Here is a 22725-nt window from a genome sequence, read left to right as displayed (position 1 = left end):
TGATTACAGTATTTTATGGGGGCATCTGTGAGTGGCACTGTTATGGGGGCATCTGTGGGTGGCACTGTTATGGGGGCATCTGTGGGTGGCACTGTTATGGGGGCATCTGTGGGTGGCACTGTTATAGGGACATCTGTGGGTGGCACTGTTATGGGGGCATCTGTGGGTGGCACTGTTATGGGGGCATCTGTGGGTGGCACTGTTATGGGGGATCATTGTGGGGGCATCTGTGGATGACACATATATAGCATCTTATCTTATGTGTCATCCACAGATCCCCCCCCATAACAGTGTCACTGTGTAGTGAATGGGGGCCGGCATCTGTTTCTGTAATGGCAGCGGGGCCCGGTGCCTGCTTCATTCATAAAGTGGGCGGAGCAGGCGCGTGACGTAGTGAGCTACTCTACGAGCGCCCACCCGGCCTTCTGACTGCCAAGAAGTTAGTAGTAAGTAGTACAGCGCTAGATTTAAAGGGTTTCTGTCACCCTACTAAACTGTTTTTTTTTTTTTTTTGGGTACTTATAATCCCTATACTGCGATTTATCCATGCATAATGTGATTAATCATTTTGGTTCAGTAGATTCTGCTAAAAACTTACTTTTATAATATGTATATTACCTGTTTACCAGCAAGTAGGGCGGCTACTTGCTGGTAGCAGCCGCATCCTCCTATCATAATGACGCCCCCTCCGCATGTTGATTGACAGGGCCAGCGGACGGGATCTTTCTCTGCTGGCCCTGTTTGCATTCAAAATCTGGCGTCTGCGCCGTACCTGTCTTCAGTCGGCGCAGGCGCACTGAGAGGAGGACGCTCGCTCAGCCGCTCCATCCTCAATGTGCCTGCGCCGGGTGTAGATGTGACGGCATCGGCGCAGGCGCATTGAGGACGGAGCGGCCGAGCGAGCATCCGCCTCTCAGTACGCCTGCTCCGATTGAATACCGTTACAGTGCAGGTGCGAGATCTTGATAGCAGACAGGGCCAGACAGAGAGAGATCCCGTTCGCTGGCCCTGTCAATCAACATGCGGAGGGGGCGTCATTATGATAGGAGGATGTGGCTGCTACCAGCAAGTAGCCGCCCTACTTGCTGGTAGACAGGTAATTTACATATTATAAGAGTACGTTTTTAGCAGAATCTACTGAACCAAAATGATTAATCACATTATGTATGGATAAATTGAAGTATAGGGATTATAAGTACACAAAAAAAAAAAAAACAACAGTTTAGTGGGGTGACAGAAGCCCTTTAAGATGATTGGAATACTTTAACAATACCCACAAGTTAGATATGATTACCGTATACTACAGTGAGCGGGGCCCGGTGTAGTAGAATACAGTGACTGCACCGGGCCCCGCTGCCATTACAGAAACAGATGCCGGCCCCCAGCCCCTCCTCCCTCTCAGCCTATTTACCGGACGGTCGCAGAATTCGCCTCCATAAGACGCACTGCTATTTTCCCCCCACTTTTGCGAAAAATATGGTACTTCTCTACTGTAAGAATAAAGGCCAATGCATAAAATGCGTCACGTTACCGCAAAACAAACACGTTAAGTGACCATGAAGAAGCATGCTTTTCATATGCTTCACTATATGGCACGCAACGCACAGTTAAGGAGCGGCAATACTTATACTTTCCATTGTGTTGTGTTCCGCTGTTACATGGTTAACCTAGCCTCTCACTGATAACTGATTAAGTAAATATGTTTTTTGCAGGACTAGAGACACTTGTATGGGAATGGATAGTCAATAGTTCAAGACTGAAGCTGTAAACCATTTGAAAAACTGCTGTCATTCAGCTAAGGCTATAAAAACTTGTAAACTCAGATTGTTAGCTTAAACTTTAAACATGACTATGGGATTCTACTAGGGAAATCATGTTTTACAATAAATGCCCCTTCCCCTGCCCCTTCCTGGATCCTCCCACTGCCCTATCTTCAGCAGAAGATCAGCACACAAAGGAGAAGGCAGCAGCTTCCTAGCCAGTAGTTCTGTGGTAATGACATGTATGTTGCCTTTCTTTCCTTCAAGGAATGTATAAAATACATTTGCATATTAAATACAAAGGAGTCGGAAGTACCAAAAACGGAGGAGTCGGAGTCGGACCATTTATCTACCGACTCCACAACCCTGGATGTGGCCAGTGTCACATGACTGACAGACAAACAAGTCGAGCACCGAGTGATCAGCTCGGCGCTCAAGGCAGACTTAGGGCTCTTTCACACCTGCGTTATTGTCTTCCGGCATAGAGTTCCGTCGTCGGGGCTCTATGCCGGAAGAATCCTGATCAGGATTATCCTAATGCATTCTGAATGGAGAGTAATCCGTTCAGGATGCATCAGGATGTCTTCAGTTCCGGTACGGAACGTTTGTTGGCCGGAGAAAATACCGCAGCATGCTGCGCTTTTTGCTCCGGCCAAAAATCCGGAACACTTGCCGCAAGGCCGGATCCGGAATTAATGCCCATTGGAAGGCATTGATCCGGATCCGGCCTTAAGCTAACCGTCGTTTCGGCGCATTGCCGGAGCCGACATTTAGCTTTTTCAGAGTGGTTACCATGGCTGCCGGGACGCTAAAGTCCTGACAGCCATGGTAAGTGTAGTGGGGAGCGGGGGAGCAGCATACTTACCGTCCGTGCGGCTCCCCGGGCGCTCCAGAGTGACGTCAGGGCGCCCCAAGCGCATGGATCACGTGATCCATGTGATCACGTCATCCATGCGCATGGGGCGCTCTGACGTCATTCTGGAGCGCCCCGGGAGCCGCACGGACTGTAAGTATACCGCTCCCCCGCTCCCCGCTCCTACTATGGCAACCAGGACTTTAATAGCGTCCTGGGTGCCATAGTAACACTGAAAGCATTTGGAAGACGGTTCCGTCTTCAAATGCTTTCAGTACACTTGCGTTTTTCCGGATCCGGCAGGCACCTCCGGCAACGGAAGTGCATGCCGGATCCCAACAACGCAAGTGTGAAAGAGGCCTTAGGAGCAGGGAGCTTCCAAGCTAGCAAAAGCCGCCCTGGGAACGAGGCTGAACACAGATCCTCGCTTCCAAAGCTAAGCAGCAGTTCTGCTGCTGATGGGAGACCGAGTGCGCCTTTGGCGCCCCGTTATAGAACAGGTCTGCAGTGTCTAATATACGAAAGTTGTTGGCGGTGTTGGACGCGGTGCATCTGTTGCCACGTGACTTCTCCGCGCCTTCACTGATAGCGATCGACGCGGAGAAGGCATTTGATAATGTTAGATGGGATTGGCTGGAAAGAGTCTTGGATAAAATGCAATTTATGGGTGCTTTTAGAACATTTGTCTCCGCCCTATATACAGCCCCCAAAGCAAGAATCTCAATACCAGGATTCCTCTCTACACCGTTCTCGTTGCATAAGGGAACTAGACAGGGCTGCCCTCTTTCCCCCCTATTGTTTAATCTGGCATTGGAACCTTTGGCGAGCATTCTGGAGGATGGGAGCGTGTTCAAAGGGCTCAGAGTAGGTGAGAAGGAGGTTCACACATCGCTCTTTGCTGACGATCTTCTCCTATTTATGGCAGACCAGGTTGAAGATCTGGAAAAAGTTTTACAGTTACTACATTCTTTCGGCCCAGTTTCGAGATTCAAAGTAAATATAGATAAGTGTGAAATATTACCATTAAACACTTCAACTTTGAAATCCCGCCTGCCCGAATTCTGTAGACAAATCCCAGTGGCAGACTCATATATAACATACCTAGGTATCAAAATAGGAAAAACTACTTACTGATTGTATAGATTAAATTACACTCCCCTGTTTCAAACAATCGCTAAAGACTTACGGAGATGGCAGGGTCTTCCATTGTCCATAACAGGCAGAAGCCACTTAATCAAGATGGTTTGTTTCCCAAAATTGGTATACCCCCTTCAGACACTACCTATATTATTGAAACACGCAGACATCAAAGAACTCCAATCAAATTTCAGTACTTTCCTATGGTCCGGGAAAAGGCCACGTATATCCTTGACTAAACTAATGTTACCTAGGAATAAGGGGGGGTTAAATATTCCCAACCTAAGAATATATAACATCTTTTGCCTATTTAGACATTGTATTGACTGGATACACAAGTCTAATTATCATTCAAACTACACACTAGAACAACAATGGGCTTCCCCATAGCCTTTAGTCAACATACTGCATTCAAGGAGAAGTGCTTTACCTACATCACTGAAGCATTCCATTATTATTAGAGATACCATGATAGCCTGGAGAGAAACACGCAAACTAGATAAAAGACCTTTCCTAGCCTCGAGAGAAATGGGCCTATGGTGTTATCCTGAATTTCCGCAAGGAAGTCAGAACAAAATGTTTGAGACTTGGAGAGAGAAAGGGATTGATAAATTTCTAGATCTATTGCAGACCACAGATAAGAGATATATTAATTTTGCTGAATTATGTAGTAAATATAATCTTAACAAGACACATTATTTACCTTACCAACAGATCGTCCATTTTTGCTGACAGAGATTACTTGACGTCACCTCTGAATGCAATAATAACAATCTGCTATGCTCAATAGGGTCTGAATCCGCTAAGTACTCTCTCTCTTTGATATATCAAAGGGAAACAGGAGAAAAAAAAGTAGAATCCAAACTGTTTAAAAAATGGGAACAAACACTTAGGATTAAAATCTCACCTGAGGAACTTCTACAAGGGTGGATGAGGGTTTATAAAGCGGTCCCATGTGAGAAATGGAGAGAATCCCACCTTCGTTTGATACATTCGGCCATTTATGCCTTTAAGTTCCCTAATAATTATAAAAATCCTGACTACCTGAAGGCATGTCCTAAGTGTGGATTGGAGAGAGCGGACTTGGCACACTGTATCTGGCAATGTTCCCACGTGCAGGAGTTTTGGGAGAAAGTTAGAAATTGGATTGTTTGCACATGGAAGTACAAACTAAACCTAAATCCAGAAATAATGCTTTTTCATGTCTTTTCAGGGGATACCAGGCCTCATTCCATAGTAGACGTCGTCTTACTAATATCCTTGAGATGTTTGCTACAGTATTGGCTGAGACCTGGGATGCCCCAGTTAGATGAGTTGATATCTCAAATGACACACTACATGTTCATAGATAAATTGGATACAGAGACGCAAAAAGAGGAGAAGACAAAAAATTTCTTCAGCAAATGGAGGATTTTTATTCGCAAACATATTCCACAAGAAGAGATCGCATCTCTTATGACTACCTTCAAATACACGGAATGGTATGCCAAGGAAGCTCTAAAAGGAACGTTAGGAAAACTAAATGTAGGGAATTAATGAGATGTTCAAGATATTAATCATATGGTAATTGTACAACAACTTATTTGCATATCCATACACCTAATTTGGTAAATGGTAGGGAGATCCTAATAGACATCTTTGGTTCTGAGGTGAGTTGGGAAAGTTCATGTTATGAATCGGTTCCTTAATGTAAAATGTATCATCTATACCTAATATCTTTTGATTGTATTCAAAGTATATTTATGGGGATTTAAAGGGATTCTGTCATGAGATTTGAGGCCTATAACCTAAACATATGTCCAGGTCCCTACTAATAACCTGAATCCGAACCTTATTAAATGTGCCTGTGGCTCTATTGGCATATAAAACAGGTTTTTATAACCTGTCATTCACCTACCTAAGGTGTCCAAGGGGATGTCGCTTCATATAGGGTGCCCGGCTACAGCCATCTCCGTCTGGTGCCCAGCGCCGCCTTCCCACTAGAAATCGCTGCCCTCCCTTTCAATAGTGCCGCCTTCCTCACCTCAGCCCCCCCTCCACAATCGTCCGGTCCCTCTGCCAGATCCCGCTTGTGCACACTAGGCATAACCTGAGGGACCGGACGATTGCGGAGGCGGCGCTGAGGTGAGGAATGCGGCACCATAGACGGGGAGGGCGGCGATTTCTAGTGGGAAGGCGGCGCTGGGCACCAGACGGAGATGGCTGCAGCCGGGCACCCTGTATGAAGCGACATCCCCTTGGACACCTTAGGTAGGTGAATGACAGGTTATAAAAACCTATTTTATATGCTAATAGAGCCACAGGCACATTTAATAAGGTCAGTTTCGGATTCAGGGTATTAGTAGGGACCTGGCCATATGTTTAGGTTATAGGCCTAAAATCTCATGACAGAATCCCTTTAATAAAAAAATAAATAAATAAAAATAAAATGAATCCAGCCATCAAAGGAAGCAATATGGATAATAACAATACATTAGTAAGTGGCTTGTATTGACTTTCTCTACATGATAAATGCAACTTACTGAAGTGAGACAACCCCTTTAAATCCTGATTTAGCTCCATAGTTGAGTAAAGGGATGATGGGAATTTGGAGCTCTATATCAGGGAAAAAACAGAGCTCCAAGCCCTATACAGATAAATGAATCAGCACGGAATTAAAACAACAAAATGGTTCTCAAAGGTGGACGTTCGTGTTAAGTCTATATTTATGATTGCCCATAGAAACTGGCTCAGTTGTGGAAGGAATCTCTTTGTAGACAGCACTTGTAATGTAGCTTCAGATAAAGTACAATTATACTACCTTCATGTATCTGCTCAAGAGTGGGTTATTAGATGGCGTATAAAATTGTTTTGAAGTGTGGACGTTTTCTCTAAACCTTCAATTATCTTGTTAAATGCTGATCTTTTATAATGTATATACGAGTGAAAAAACTTGACTGACAAACCATGATTATACATCTCAAAGTCAGTTCCCTATGAAGCTTGCCTGTACATCCCAAAGTTTGTCAGCTCAAAATAACTGGTTTCTTAGCTTTTTTTGTCTCTGAAATTGGCAGCCTTCAGTGTCTTTTATACCACAATTGTGAATAATGAGCCTGTGATGGACAGACTTTAGACTGACCTCAGTTTCAGTTTTCTGTTCTAAATCTGTCAGGAAATAATCGAAATGGAGTTAAATTCATATACTATGAATGATGTTGATGGGTGCACAATTTGATTAGCAAGTGACATTTTTACCCTAGTTCCTAAACACCTTGAGCAATGGGGAAATCCGTGAAACAGATGAATGAAATACTGGACATAATTACTGTTATTTTTCTACAAAAGAGCGTGATGGAACCAAATGCTGGCTATAATTGAAGTTTACAGGTGTAATACTTCTTATTATGTACCGGAAGTACCGTATTTTTCGCTTTATAAGACGCAAGCCCCCCCTTCCCCCCTCAAAGTGCGGGGAAAATGGCAGTGCGTCTTATAAAGGGAATGGTGCGCTTTTTAAATGTCTGACACTGATACATCGCCGGCCGCTATGCTGCACAGCGCGGCCTGCGATCTATCAGCAGGGAGGGAGGAGGGGCTGGAGGCCGGCAACTGCTGTTTCACTCGCGGTGGGGCCCGATGCAGTCACTGTACTCCATTACATCGGGCCCCGCTGACAGCAGTTTTCATATGTAAAGTCCATTCCTGTAATCTTCAAGCAGTGGCTCTGCTTTAAACTAGCGCAATCCTCTGTAACAGTACTCACTATCAAAGCAGCGGTACGGCCGGCACGTGACGTCACTCACTCGGTCATGCTCCTCCCACTTCATTAATGAAGCTGGCAGGAGCGTGACTGAGTGAGTAATGTCGCACGCCGACCGGACCGCTGCTTTGATAGTGAGTACTGTTACAGAAGAAAGCAGAGCCATTGCTGGAGCATTACATAAAAAGATTTTACATATAAAGACTGCTGTGAGTGGGGCCCGGTGGTGTAATGGGGTCATCTTATGCTGGTCACATTATCATATGTGTCACAGTATATTGTCCCTGTGTGAATAGTGACCCCCATTACATAAGATGCTATATGTGTGTCATCCACACATCCCCCATAGCAGTGTTTTATTCACACATCCCCCATAACAGTGCTTCATCCACACATCCCCCATAACAGTGCTTCATCCACACATCCCCCATAACAGTGCTTCATCCACACATCCCCCATAACAGTGCTTCATCCACACATCCCCCATAACAGTGCTTCATCTACAGATACCCTCCATAACAGTGTAATCCACAGATCCCCCCCCCATAACAGTGTCATCCACAGACCACCATTAGTTCAAAGTCCACCAAAAGCCCAAATTTTCTTTTCTTATTATTTTCCTCCTCAAAAATCTAGGTGCGTCTTATCAGTTGCGTCTTATAAAGCGAAAAATACAGTACTTTATACTTCATGGATTGTGAAAGTGAGGTGTGGTTTGATTTGTAGGGTGATCATAGCCCACACTTTGGATAACTGGTGAGGGTGTATTCACATGTTCTAGTAATGTTCCCGAAATATTTTAACTATATATAAAAATGATAGTAATTTTTGGCACATTACCAGAGTGTTAACAGTACTAGATGTACTGTTAACACTCTGATAATGTGCCAAAAATTACTATCATTTTGCACCTCGAAGAAGGTCTTTTGTATTCATATCAATTTGTCAAAAAACAAACAAAGTGGATTTAATATGTAAAACCTGGTGGTGTTGCTAGCACCTGGAAGTAGGGACACATACTGTACACTGGTGCACCAATTATCTTGCATTGTTGATCACCACATTAATTGATATCTGAAAACTCCCCCTCTGACAATTCCCCAGTTATTTTTAGAGTCTAATGTCAACACTACTACCAAAAAACACATTTTGTCCGCAGGTAGGTAACTGCACATGCAGATTTATGTCTGATAGAGGCATTGCTCTCCATAAGTACTTTGGAGGTATCCCACAAATTCCATTGCTCCAAACTACTTGTATGTATAAGAAGAGTACAGAGGTGCATCTAGTTATTTTGCTGCCCGAGGTGAAAATTGAAAAACCCCTTCCTGCCACCCCCAATACTGTGTCCGCTGTCCTCCCTAATACTATACTGCAGAAACAGATAGTCCCCCTGAAAATACTATTACAACGCAGATAGTGCCCCCTTGAATATTTATTGGCACACAGTGGCCTATAAGTAATAATGCTCCCATAGTGACCATACTAGTTCCCCATAGTCCCCAGGTATTAATAAAGCTCACCATAATGCCTCCCTGTAGTAAAATTCTCCTTATAATGTGTGACAGTAGAAAAATGCACCCTTATAATGTGCGTTAGTACAAAAAACACCCCCTTATAATGTGAGCCAGTGCAAAAAAATGCCCCCATTATAATGTGTGCCGGTACAAAAAATGCCCCTTATAATGTGTTCCAGTACATAAATACCTCCTCTCAGTGCCCCCAGTAGAGCCAATGTCCCTATAGGGGATCCATAATGTGTGCTAGTTTAAAATAGCCCTATATAGTGCCCCCAGTAGGTGTCCCCATTGTGCTCCTCTCCCCCCTTCCCCATAGGGCCCCCTATAATGTGTGCCAGTATATAACGCCCCTATATAGTATATAGGGTAGTCATAGTCCTTACTGGGAAGATTCCCGGTGTGGCCACCCAAGCCCTACATAACATTTTGATGCTCCCTGTGTTAATGCTGGGAGTGCCAGATACTTATGTACCCAGCCAGTGGCCACAAGTTCTCCCCTGGATTGAACTGTATGGATGTCTTCCGGACACAGTAGAATACTGGCGTTCATCCTCATAGGCTTCAGGCTGCTAGGCAGTTGGTTGCGAAGTGATTACATCATTGTGCACGACTCCACCGGGACAGAGGCGCTGTGATAACATCATCATGACCTCCTGGGTCACAAGCTGCCTGCCACTGCGCCACAGACGTTGTTGGGAAAGAGGACCCAGGCGAGTATTAGATTCTTTTTTCTACCTGGCCACTTGGGGACTATAGGGAGCATTACTGTGGGCACTATGGGAACATGTTTAATACTTTGGCATTACTGGGAGCACTATTATAACTGGGTCATTATTATTGGTGGAAGTACTATAGGGGAATTATTATTGCTGGGGGCACTATAGGGGCAGTATTATTGACAGAGAGACTTTAGGAGCATTAATATTAGCTAGTGCTACCTAAAATGACTATTCCCCGACTAAACCTCTCCCCCACCAACTTCTCTGGCCTGAACTCGATCTTCTAACAGTCCCACACCCGAAGCAGATAGGCCGCATCACTCCTTTCAGTTCAATAATGGCTTGAATACTACTTATCACCATCAACTATCTCTTGTGTCACCCCCAATTCCTCACAGATTGTAAGCTCTTGTGAGCAGAGCCCTGACTCCTAGTGTTTCAGTTGTATATTAGCCAGTTACTTTTGTTTTGTACATTAACCCTACGAACGCAAATGTGAAAATAACCTAAACCTCCTGTAACAAAAGAAGAAATAAAATGTATCTATAAAATGACATTTGTATTGGAAATCACAGTGGTCGAACAACACAAGCATGACACAGTAAAACACAGATACTTAGTTTTTTTCCGAGATTCTGATACTGATAACTAGGCTTAAGCAATTCGAGCTCGTTCAAACACTTTGGTTCGCACAAGACTTCGGTTAATGGATCCAGTATTCATTTCTGTATCTTTAAAAACATTTAAAATTAGCATTTCGAATTCGGGTTTGGTACCGAGATACCAGCCGTTACCAAACCCGACTTCGCATTCCTAAATTAAAATGTTTTTAAAGATGCAGAAATAAATATTGGATCCATATATTTTAATGCTGTACAGAGCATTTGAGTCAAAGTTTTTGACCGAATCGACTTTGGATCTATGATCTGAAGCTGGATTCGCTCAACACTACTGATGGCCTATCCTCTGGATATTTCATCAATATCTGATCGGTGGGGGTCCGACACCCAGGACCCCCATCGATCAGCTGTTTGAGAAGGCTCCTGTGAACGCCACGGCCTACTACATGCTCACCAAGCAGAGCACCAATGGTCGGCGCTATGCTTGGTAACCTCAAAGGAGCACTGGTGCCTTTTAAAACAACTGATCAGCGGGGGTCCCGGATATCGGACACTGATCAGATATTGATGTCCTATCCTGAGGATTGGTCATCAGTATCAAAACCTCGGAAAACCCCCTTTAAAGGGGTTGTTGTGGCTACAGATATTGATGACCTATCCTCAGGATAGTCTTATTAATATGAGGTCTGCACACTTGTGGAACTATATACTTGTGCCAGTAGAGGCCAGAGGTCAAATGTAGTGAAGAGATTCTCGGCACTCAGATTGCATGATGCAAATTAGTTCAGAATTTTAATAATATAGCTGTTTATTCAGGAAAAGATAAAAGTAAGTGCAAGTGATATATAATAGCTAATAAATGACATAACCAGATGTTTCGGTCCCACCAGGACCTTCTTCAATGTTCATCTCCATCACTTCTTCTCCATGCTCCCATTCAAGTGGATAGAAGCTGAGCTCCAGTACCTTGGCACAGCCACTACACAGTCAGAGCTGTCTGCTTCCAGCTCTGTACACTGTATAGTTTCTGTCGGCAGCTGCCTGAAACAGCAAATGTTGAACTGCAACCGATCTGATATTGATGACCTACCCTGAGGATCGGTCATCAGTATTTGTAGCCCAGACAGCCTTATTAATGGATATACAACATAATGCAATATGTATCTTGTAGCCTATCTCTTTAAAGGGTATGTGTCATCAGAAAATGAGCTATTGTTTATAAGGGTGTTCTGAGATTTTAATATTGATGACCTTTCCTCAGGATAGGTCATCAGTATCTGATCGGTGGGTTTCCAACACCCACCCCTGCTATTTAGCTGTTTGAGAAGGCAACAGTGCTGCTGTGAGCGCCGCAGCCTTCTCCGTGTTTACCAAGCATAGTGCCGTACATTGCATAGTGGCTGTGCTTGGTATCACGCTCAGCCCCATTCACCTCTATGGGGTTGAGCTGCACCTAGGCCACGTCACCAATGAACGTGTCGTCACTGGCCTAGGAAAGCTGGAGAATGCAGTGGCACTACTGCGGGCGCGGATGCCTTCTCGAACAGCTGATCGGCGGGGGTCCAGGATGTCATACCACCACCGATCAGATACTGTTCTTAGAGAGCAGCCACATGGCCTTCTAGATTGGAGGGGACCTCATTCATTTCTATGGGAGATTTGTCTAGGCATGTTCTCTGACCATTGCAGAGGTCAGGGAATAGCAGATAAGCTGTGCTATTACCTATTGTGAATGATGGATCTATACAAAGGTGATATCTGTCATTGTATTTCTGCCTGTGATGATTATGGAATGGCTACAGAAAAGCTACCTGTGCACAGCAGGAAGCATCAACATATTATTAGGCCTAGTGATCGATGTGAAAACTGCTGGATTTTTCAATATGTTATACACTTTCGGTTTTGCTCCCATTTTGCATGAGCTTAAGGCCTCATGCACACGACCGTGCCGTTTTTTTTGCGGTCCGCAAACCGCGGATCCGCAAAAAACGGAAGGCGCCCGTCTTGCCTTTTGCAATTTTGCGGAACAGAATGGGCGGTGGCAATATAAATGCCTATTCTTGTCCGCAAAGCGCGGACAAGAATAGGACATGTTATATTTTTTTAGCGGCCCGCGGAACGGAGCCACGGATGCGGACAGCACACGGAGTGCTGTCCGCATCTTTTGCGGCCCCATTGAAATGAATAGGTCCGCATCCGAGCCGCCAGAACGGCGGCTCGGATGCGGACCCAAACAACAGTCGTGTGCATGAGGCCTAACTCAAAGATCTAAAACTGAGCACTTCACCTTTGCCGAGATAATCCATCCCACCTCACAGGTGCGGCATATCAAGGTGCTGATTAGACAGCATGAATATTGCACAGGTGTGCCTTAGACTGCCCACAATAAAAGGCGACTCTGAAATGTGCAGTTTGATCACACAGCACAATGCCACAGATGTCGCAATGTTTGAGGGAGCGTGCAATTGGCATGCCGACTGTAGGAATGTCTACCAGAGCTGTTGCCCGTGCAATGAATGTTCATTTCTCTACCATAAGCCATCTCCAAAGGTGTTTCAGAGAATTTGGCAGTACATCCAACCATCCTCACAACCGCAGACCACATGTAACCACACCAGCCCAGGACCTCCACATCCAGCATGTTCACCTCCATGATCGTCTGAGACCAGCCACCCGGACAGCTGCAGCAACAATCGGTTTGCATAACCAAAGAATTTCTGCACAAACTGTCAGAAACCGTCTCACTGAAGCTCATCTGCATGCTCGTCGTCCTCATCGGGGTCTGGACCTGACTGCAGTTCGTCGTCGTAACTGACTTGAGTGGGCAAATGCTCGCATTCCATGGCGTCTGGCACGTTGGAGAGGCGTTCTGTTCACGGATGACTCCCAGTTTTCACTGTTCAGAGCAGATGGCAGACAGAGTGTGTGGCGTCGTGTGGGTGAGCGGTTTGCTGATGTCAACATTGTGGATCGAGTGGCCCATGGTGGCAGGGGGGTTATGGTATGGGCAGGCGTATGTTATGGATAACGAACACAGGTGCATTTTATTGATGTCATTTGGAATGCACAGAGATACCGCGACGAGATCCTGAGGCCCATTGTTGTGCCATTCATCCATGACCATCACCTCATGTTGCAGCATGATAATGTACGGCCCCATATTGCAAGGATCTGTACACAATTCCTGGAAGCTGAAAACATCCCAGTTCTTGCATGGCTAGCATACTCACCGGACATGTCACCCATTGAGCATGTTTGGGATGCCCTGGATCGGCATATACGACAGCGTGTTCTAGTTCCTGCCAATATTCTGCAACTTCGCACAGCTATTGAAAAGGAGTCGGCCAACATGCCACACTCAACAACCTGATCAACTCTATGCAACGGAGATGTGTTGCACTGCGTGAGGCAAATGGTGGCCACACCAGATACTGACTGGTTTTCTGGGATCCATTGTAATAATGCCTATCCTTGTCCACAAACTAGAAAAAAAATCGAACATGCACTTTTCTTTTTTTGCGGGGCAACAGAACGGACCTATTGATGTGGACAGCACACGGTGTGCTGTCCGCGTTTTTTTGCAGACCCATTGAAATGAATGGGTCCGCATCCTGTCCGCAAAAAAACGGAACGGACACGGAAACAAACAACGTTCGTGTGCATGTAGCCTTAGACAGATTTGTGAACAATATTTGAGAGTAACGGGTCTTTTGTGTATGTAGAAAATATTTCAGATCTTTGAGTTCATGCAAAATGGGAGCAAAACTGAAAGTGTTTTGTTTATATTTTTGTTCAGTGTATATATTGTGGCTTGGAAAATTAAAACAAAAATCACCAATTTTTTTTTTCAACATAAAACCATGATTTAAAGGGAATCTGTCCCTGTTAAACAGTTTGCATAGACACATATCTGTAGTTCACCTGATCAAAATGCTGTTTTTCTTTTTTGTTGATCCGTGGTTATGATACTTTAACTTAATGTGGAAATTAGGCCTTTGGTGCAATTAGGGCATCACCATTGCTCTTGTTGCACCCAATCTCTGCTCCTTTCTGTGGCCAGCCCTTCCTCCACTGCTTTGGCACAGTGAACCACAGCTACGTGCATTCCCATGTATAACCCCTTATTGTCCCTTATATTGCATTGCTGTAAAGTCAATCCGTTCTATTGTTGTTAACTTTAACAGACCTTTGATGTCCAATATTCTGTGAGGATGAGGTGATAATCAGGAATTCAGAAAGGGTACTTTCACACTAGCATTTTTCTTTTCCGGCGCTGAGTTCCGTCCTAGGGGCTCAATACCGGAAAATAACTGATCAGTTTTATCCCCATGCGTTCTGAATGGAGAGCAATCCGTTCAGGATGCATCAGGATGTCTTCAGTTCAGTCACTGAACGGCGTTTTGGACAGAGTAAATACTGCAGCATACTGCGGTATTATCTCCGTCCAAAATTCCGGATCAGTTGCCGGAATACCGATTCTAGCATTAATTTACAGTGAAATATATTAGTGACGGATCCGGCATTAAAAATACCGCAATGCTGGACACGTCCTTCCGGAATAGTAGGCCCCAGTGTGTTCCTAATCATGTTTTTCATTTCTCCACTGGTTGTTGTATACTTTATAAAAACGCTGTTTTAGGCCTCATGCACACGTCCGTTCCGTTTTTTGCGGCCCGCAAATTGTTGATCCGCAAAACACGGAAGCCGCCCGGGTGCCGCCTGGGGATAAGGATCCGTTCAGAATGCATCAGTTTGGCTGCGTTTGGTCTCCGTTCCGCTTTTGAGGTGGACACCAAAACACTGCTTGCAGCGTTTTGGTGTCCGCCTGACGATGCAGAGCCAAACGGATCCGTCCTGACTTACAATGTAAGTCAATGGGGACGGATCCGTTTTCACTGACACATATGGTGCAATTGAAAACGGATCCGTCCCCCATTGACTTTCAATGTAAGTCAGGACGGATCCGTTTTGACTTAGGCCTCCTGCACACGACCATATGGCTTTGTCAGTGTTTTTCCGTATGGCATATACAGTAATTACATAGAAAAAATTGGGCTGGGCATAACATTTTCAATAGATGGTTCCGCAAAAACGGAACGAATACGGAAGACATACGGATGCATTTCCGTATGTGTTCCGTTTTTTTTGTGGACCTATTGACTTGAATGGAGCCACGGAACGTATATGGATCCATTCATTCCAATGGGTCCACAAAAAAAACTGAATGTACTCCGTATGCATTCCGTTTCCGTATCTCCGTTCCGTGCAAAGATAGAACATATTTGGCCGCAAATCACGTTCCGTGGCTCCATTAAAGTCAATGGGTCCGCAATGGGTTCCGTTTTTTGCGGAACCATCTATTGAAAATGTTATGCCCAGCCCAATTTTTTCTATGTGATTACTGTATATGCCATACGTAAAAACGGAACCGAAACGGAAACACAATAGAAACAAAAAACGGAACAACGGATCCGTGAAAAACGGACCGCAAAACACGGACTGTTTGAATATGGCCTGAGGCTTTAGTCACACGTTCATTGTTTGATCAGTGATTGTAAGCCAAAACCAGGAGTGGAGGCTACACAGGCCTAAGGCCTCCTGCACACGGCCGTTTTTTTTCCCCGTTTACTGGCCGTTTTTTGCGTTCCGTATACGGTCCGTATACGGAACCATTGATTTCAATGGTTCCGCAAAAAAAACGGAATGTACTCCGTATGCATTCCGTTTCCGTATTTCTGTTTTTCCGTTCCGTTTTAACATAGAACATGTCCTATTATTGCCTGCAAATCACGTTCCGTGGCTCCATTCAAGTTAATGGGTCCGCAAAAAAAACAGAACACATACGGAAATGCATCCATATGTTTTCTGTTTCCGTTTCGTTTTTTGCTGGACCATCTATTGAAAATGTTATGCCCAGCCCAATTTTATCTATGTAATTACTGTATACTGTATATGCCATACGGAAAAACAGAACGGAAAAACAGAACGGAAAAACGGAAACAAAAAACGGAACAACGGATCTGTGAAAAACGGACCGCAAAACACTGAAAAAGCCATACGGTCGTGTGCAATAGGCCTAAGGGAAAGATCTGCACCTGTTCTGTTTTTAGACCAGCACTCGGTTTTATTGAACAATTACCGATGGAAATTACTGACTGAACACTGACTGTGACTAAGGGCTCGTTCAAACGAATGTGTGAAGGCCGTGCCCGTGCTGTGGACCGCAAATTGCAATGGATCCGCAAAAAAAACGGAAGGCACTCCATATGCCTTCCGTTTCCGTATTTCCATTCCGTTCAACTATAGAACATGTCCTATTATTGTCCGCATAACGACAAGGATAGTACTGTTCTATCAGGGGCCAGCTGTTCCGTTCCGCAAAAAACAGAATGCACACGGACGTCATCCGTATTTTTTGCGGACCACAAAATACTGAAAAAGCCATACGGTCGTGTGCAAGAGGCCTAAGGCCTACTCTTGTCTGTTTTAGGCATTGTTACAATGGATCCGCAAAAAAAAAAAAAACGGATGGCATACTTTTTTTTTTTTTTTCGGATCCGCAATTTGCAGACCGCAAAACATATACAGTCGTGTGCATGTAGCCTAAGGCCTTAGATTGTATTTTATGTATTTCCTCAAAGGAGAACAACATTCATTTAAGGGCTCGTTCACACGAACGGGTGATGCCTGTTGCCGTATTGCGGACCTGCAATACACGGGCACCGTTCCGTGGCCATTCCGCATCACGGATGCGGATTTATTAATTTCAATGGGTCCGCAAATTCGGAGATGCGGAACTGTGCAGAAGCCCTGCGGAGTGCTTTCTGGGGTTCCGTTCTGTGCTTCCGCACCGCAAAAAGATAGAACTTGCTCTTTTTGCAGAACGGAAGGATCGCAGACCCATTCAAGAAAATGGGTCTGCGATCACCATGCGCCTGCCCCACGGACATTGCGGACCGCAATTTCGTGTGAACGAGCCCTAAGGGTGTCTAGACAAACCATAGAATTTTTGAGCCCCAAGGATATAATCTCCGTTGTTAGGCTGGGTTCACATCACCGTTTCATTTTCTGTTCTTGTGGTCTGTCAGAAGAAAAGAAAAAAACTAACAAATCCAGTATTTTAAATATCAGTTATGCGCATTTTGCATCCGTTATAGCCATTTCCGTCTGAGATCTATTTTTCTATAGAGAAAAAGTCCTGCATGCAAGACTTTTCTTTTCATCTTAAAAAAAACGGATTTTGGGTCACAATCACTGATGGAAATCACTGATCAAACAGTGACGATGTGAAAATGACCTGCCTGTGTTAAAGAGGCCTAAAGGGCAGAGAATCTACAAGATAATCACTAATGTGTTCATAGTGTAAACCAGGGGTGCACAACCTGCGGCCCGGGGGCCACATGCCATTTTGTGCGGCCCTCAACCATCTGGTAAAAGACATGTATGTCTATGTCTTGTGAATGCTCATATGTATCTTTCATGTATTCTCCCATTAGATGGGAGTACTAGAAGTGTAAATAGACATTATTGGTATATACTGTATGTTCAATATGCCATAAATACAGTATTTCAGTTGGTAATACCATTTTAAGTTTTATTTTTGGCCCTTGGAATTGGTTCAGGGTGAACATGTGGTCCCCAACCAGAAACGTTTGTGCACCCCTGGTGTAAACACACTCTGCTGCCGGCAAACTATGAGTCTGTATGGGGACGAGCGATGGCATTAGCGATCACTCTTCCCCATACTGTGGAGGAGATCACTGCAGGTGAATGCAGTAGTCTTCCTTACAGATGAGCACAGGATTGTCAGGAAGGAACAATTAGCCCATATAAAGGGATCTTAAGTCTATGATTTTTGCATAAAATAGCACAGGTAAATATATCATATCAAATAAAATATCTGGAATTTGTGAGAAATCCATCTTGTTAAAACCAAGAATTAGGCCTCCTGCACACGACCGTATGGCTTTTTCAGTGTTTTGCGGTCCGTTTTTCACGCATCCGTTGTTCCGTTTTTTGTTTCCGTTGTGTTTCCGTTCCGTTTTTCCGTATGGCATATACCGTATACAGTAATTACATAGATAAAATTGGGCTGGGCATAACATTTTCAATAGATGGTTCCTCAAAAAACGGAACGGAAACGGAAGACTTACGGATGCATTTCCGTATGTGTTCAGTTTTTTTGTGGACCCATTGACTTGAATGGAGCCACGGAACGTGATTTGCGGGCAATAATAGGACATGTTCTATCATTAAACGGAACGGAAATACGGAAACAGAATGCATACGGAGTACATTCCGTTTTTTTGTGTGGAACCATTGAAATGAATGGTTCCGTATACGGACCGTATACGGAACACAAAAAACGGCCAGTAAACGGGGGGAAAAAACGGTCGTGTGCATGAGGCCTTAGGAGGAGAATCTGGTGTATCCATGTGCACGCTATGGGCAGACATCATTACAGTTAGTGTCCATCCACCAGCTCAGAGACAACTGAAAATTAGAGGTGCAGACTGCAAAGGAGAAAACGGGTAAAAATGGAAACTACATTAGGGCTGCAGTAAACGATTATTTTAGTAATCAAGTATTCTACCGATTATTTTTTATCATTAATCGAGTACTCTAATAAGAAAAAAATGAATTAATAGACTGTTTTCCTTTATAAAAACTCATCAGACCCCCTGCCATCAGTCCCCAACACGCTTCATTCCCCCCTGTGCGATCAGCCCAAGTGCATCAGTTCCTCCCAGTGCCATCAGCTCCGTTCCCCCCAGTGCCATCAGCTCCACTATCTTCCAGTGCCATCAGCTCCCCCCTCCTGTGCCATCAGCTCTGTTCCCCCAGTGCCTTCAGATCAACTCACCCAGTGCCTTCAGCTCCGTTCCCCTAGTGCCTTCAGCTCTCCCCACTCAGTGCCATCAGTTCCACTCCCCCACCCCAGTGCCATCAGCTGCACTGCCCCAGTGCCTTCAGCTCTCCCCACTCAGTGCCTTCAGCTCCACTCCCCTAGTGCCATCAGCTCTTCCCCACCCGGTGCCTTCAGCTCTCCCCACCCAGTGCCATCAGCTTTGGATGGGGGCACTGTGGCTGGCACTATTGATGGGGGCACTGTGGCTGGCACTATTGATGGGGGCACTGTGGCTGGCACTATTGATGAGGTTACTGTGGGGGCACTGTTCCTGGAAGCCTTTTGACTGGAACTATTCATGGTGATTTTCTGGTTGCAGCCATTCATGGGAGCGCTTTGGTTGGCACTATACAGAAGGGTGCTCTAGCTGCCATCATATATGGTGACACAAACTGGCACTAGTCATAGAAGCACTCTGACACCCTTTTTTTTTTTTATTGTGGGCACCCTGGCTGGCACTATTTATGGGCACCTTTACTTCCTTTCTTGTATTATCCTGGGATTTTGACTTGAGGACACGCCCCCTGCAAGCTGGAGCTGCAGCTACCACACAGAGCTTCTGTCCCCGCACACAGAGCTGTGCCTGTCCATGCAGCCTGCCCTCCTCCTGACACCCGGAGTGCACAGCGTCATTGCTTGCTATGACACTGTGCACTCCGGACGCCTGGCCTTAGTCACGCCCCCACCCCCTTGCTGTCGCCAACTTACCTTTCCAGCAGGGGTGCCGCAGACACTCCATCGTTCCGTGCTGCTCTGGGCCTGACGTCACACAGCACATCAGGTCACGGTGTGTATATGTCAGGAGGTCAGTGCAGCGCGGGACCATGGACGTGCCGGGGAGTGTCTGGAGGCCCCCTGCTGGAAAGGTGAGTATTGCGGGCCAGCGGGAGACCACGGAGCAGGAGTAATAGCAAGCTCTTTACTCCGACTCTGTGGTCACCTGACACAAACGAATCGAGTATTTTTTGTGTCGAATTACTCGATTTAATCGCGTACTCGTTGCAGCCCTACTACAAATCATATATTGGGCATATATTGTGCCGTCCCTCATGTACAGTTGTGTTCAAAATAATAGCAGTCAGACATCACTAACCTGATCAATCACTGTTTTTGGTAGAAATTGTATTTCTGCATGGCAAATAATTTACTAGCAGGTGTAGTAGAGTAATAGAAACCCAACAGTCATGACATGCATGCTGCTGATTCTCTGTAATTCAATCACCTATTGAAAGGGGCATGTTCAAAATAATAGCAGTGTGGAGTTCAATGAGTGACGTGATTCATTCTTTGAAAAACAGGTGGGAATTATTGCCCTTATTTAAGGAAGAAAGCAAATGTTCTACCACAAAGTCCCACTGTTGAAAAAAAGACATGTGCTGAAGAGGTCACAATTTGCCAAAGAGCACATTGACTTGCCTAAAGAGACATTTTGTGGACTGATGAAAGTAAGATTGTTCTTTTTGGGTCTAGTGGCCGGAGACAGTTTGTCAGACGACCCCCAAACACTGAATTCAAGCCACAGTACACTGTGAAGACAGTGAAGCATGGTGGCGCAAGCATCATGATATGGGGATGTTTCTCATACTACAGTGTTGGGCCTATTTATCGCATACCAGGGATCATGGATCAATTTGAATACATCAGAATACTTGAAGAGGTCATGCTGCCTTAGGCCTCATGCACACGACCGTTGTTGTGTTCCGTTCCGCAAAATGGGGTTCCGTTGTTCCGTGATCCAGTTCTGTTTTTGTTTCCGTGTGTCTTCCTTTATTTTTGGAGGATCACCAGACATGACGGAAAGTAAAAAAAAGTCTAAGACAGACTGGAGCGACGGATCACGGACGCGGATGACAAACGGTGCATTAGCCGAGTTTTCAACGGACCCATTGAAAGTCAATGGGTCCGCAGAAAATCACGAAAAACGGAACAACGGACACGGAATAAAACAACGGTCGTGTGCATGAGGCCTTATGCTGAAGAGGAAATGCCCTTTAAATGTGTCTTCCAACAAGACAACGACCCCAAACACACCAGTAATCGTGCAACATCTTGGTTCCAGACCAACAAGATTGACGTTATGGAGTGGCCACAGTGGCGGATCCAGAGCCTGGTCTCGGGAGGGGCACTTCCAGATTATTTTCGGTCCGCCGCCACAAAACAATGGTGCTTATAGAACAGACTACACAGTGTAGAGGTATACTGTACATTGTGTGTCACAGTGTAGGCTATATGTGTATAACAAACATATTCCACATGAAAACTTACAATTACTTGGCTTGGCCCTTGAGGATCTCGGACACCACTTCAACACTTTGGCTGGGGGGCTCGGCGGAGCTGATGTGTTTTATCCTAATGAGAAAGATTTCATATTAAGGATTTGGAGAAGGGGCAGAGGGATAGCAGAGCAGTAGCCTCAGTAGATGCCCCTATAGTGCCCCCAATAATGTTTCAGTAACAAGAGCAACCCCCCAATCATGTGCCAGTAATAACAGCCCCCCCAATCATGTGCCAGTAATAACAGCCACCCATGTGCCAGTAATAACAGCCCCCCATGTGCCAATAATAACAGCCCCCCATGTGCCAGTAATAACAGCCCCCCATGTGCCAGTAATAACAGCCCCCCATGTGCCAGTAATAACAGCCCCCCCATGTGCCAGTATTAATAACAGCCCCCCCATGTGCCAGTATTAATAACAGCCCCCCCATGTGCCAGTATTAATAACAGCCCCCCATGTGCCAGTATTAATAACAGCCCCCCATGTGCCAGTATTAATAACAGCCCCCCCAAGTGCCAGTATTAATAACAGCCCCCCATGTGCCAGTATTAATAACAGCCCCCCCATGTGCCAGCATTAATAACAGCCCCCCCATGTGCCAGCAATAACAGCCCCCCCCCCATGTGCCAGTAAAAGTAATGTGTGTGTGTGTGTGTGTATATATATATATATATATATATATATATATATATATATATATATAAAAAATACATACTTGCCTCCATGTCAGCGATGCGATGCAGGCCTCTTCCGGCCCGTGTCCCGCGCTGTACGGCTCAGGCGGCGCGATGATGTCATCGCGCCGCCTGCGCCGGCCTCTGATAGGACTAGTGCCTGCAGCCTATCAGAGGAAGGGAAAGGGACACGCCTCTCCCTCCCCTGCCTCAGCACAGTCATCTGTATCGCTGTCCTGAGGACGGCGATACAGATGACTATGGAGATGAGAGCGCTTCCACATTGGAAGCTCTCATCTCCCTGTGCCCCACCGCCGCCAGCTCGGGGGGGGGGGGGGGGGAATTGCCCCGTTGCCCCCCGCCCTGGATCCGCCACTGAGTGGCCAGCCCCATCCCCTGATCTTAATCCAATAGAAAACTTGTGGGGTGACATAAAAAATGCAGTTTCTGAGGCAAAACCAAGAAATAGAGAAGAACTGTGGAATGTAGCCCAATCATCCTGGGCTGGAATACCTG

General features: G+C 45.4%; 1 protein-coding gene across 2 annotated transcripts in view; it reads left to right on the top strand.

Moving 5' to 3' along the window:
* The window catches only part of NLGN3 (neuroligin 3), a 174294-nt gene that overhangs the window by 44399 nt on the left and 107170 nt on the right, over positions 1–22725 (top strand). The window lies entirely within an intron of this gene.

This window comes from Bufo bufo, chromosome 8 (genome assembly GCF_905171765.1).
Source record: "Bufo bufo chromosome 8, aBufBuf1.1, whole genome shotgun sequence".
NCBI lineage: Eukaryota > Metazoa > Chordata > Amphibia > Anura > Bufonidae > Bufo > Bufo bufo.
The sequence above is the reverse complement of the archived record's forward strand: the minus strand, read 5'-3'. Positions and strand labels throughout refer to the sequence as shown.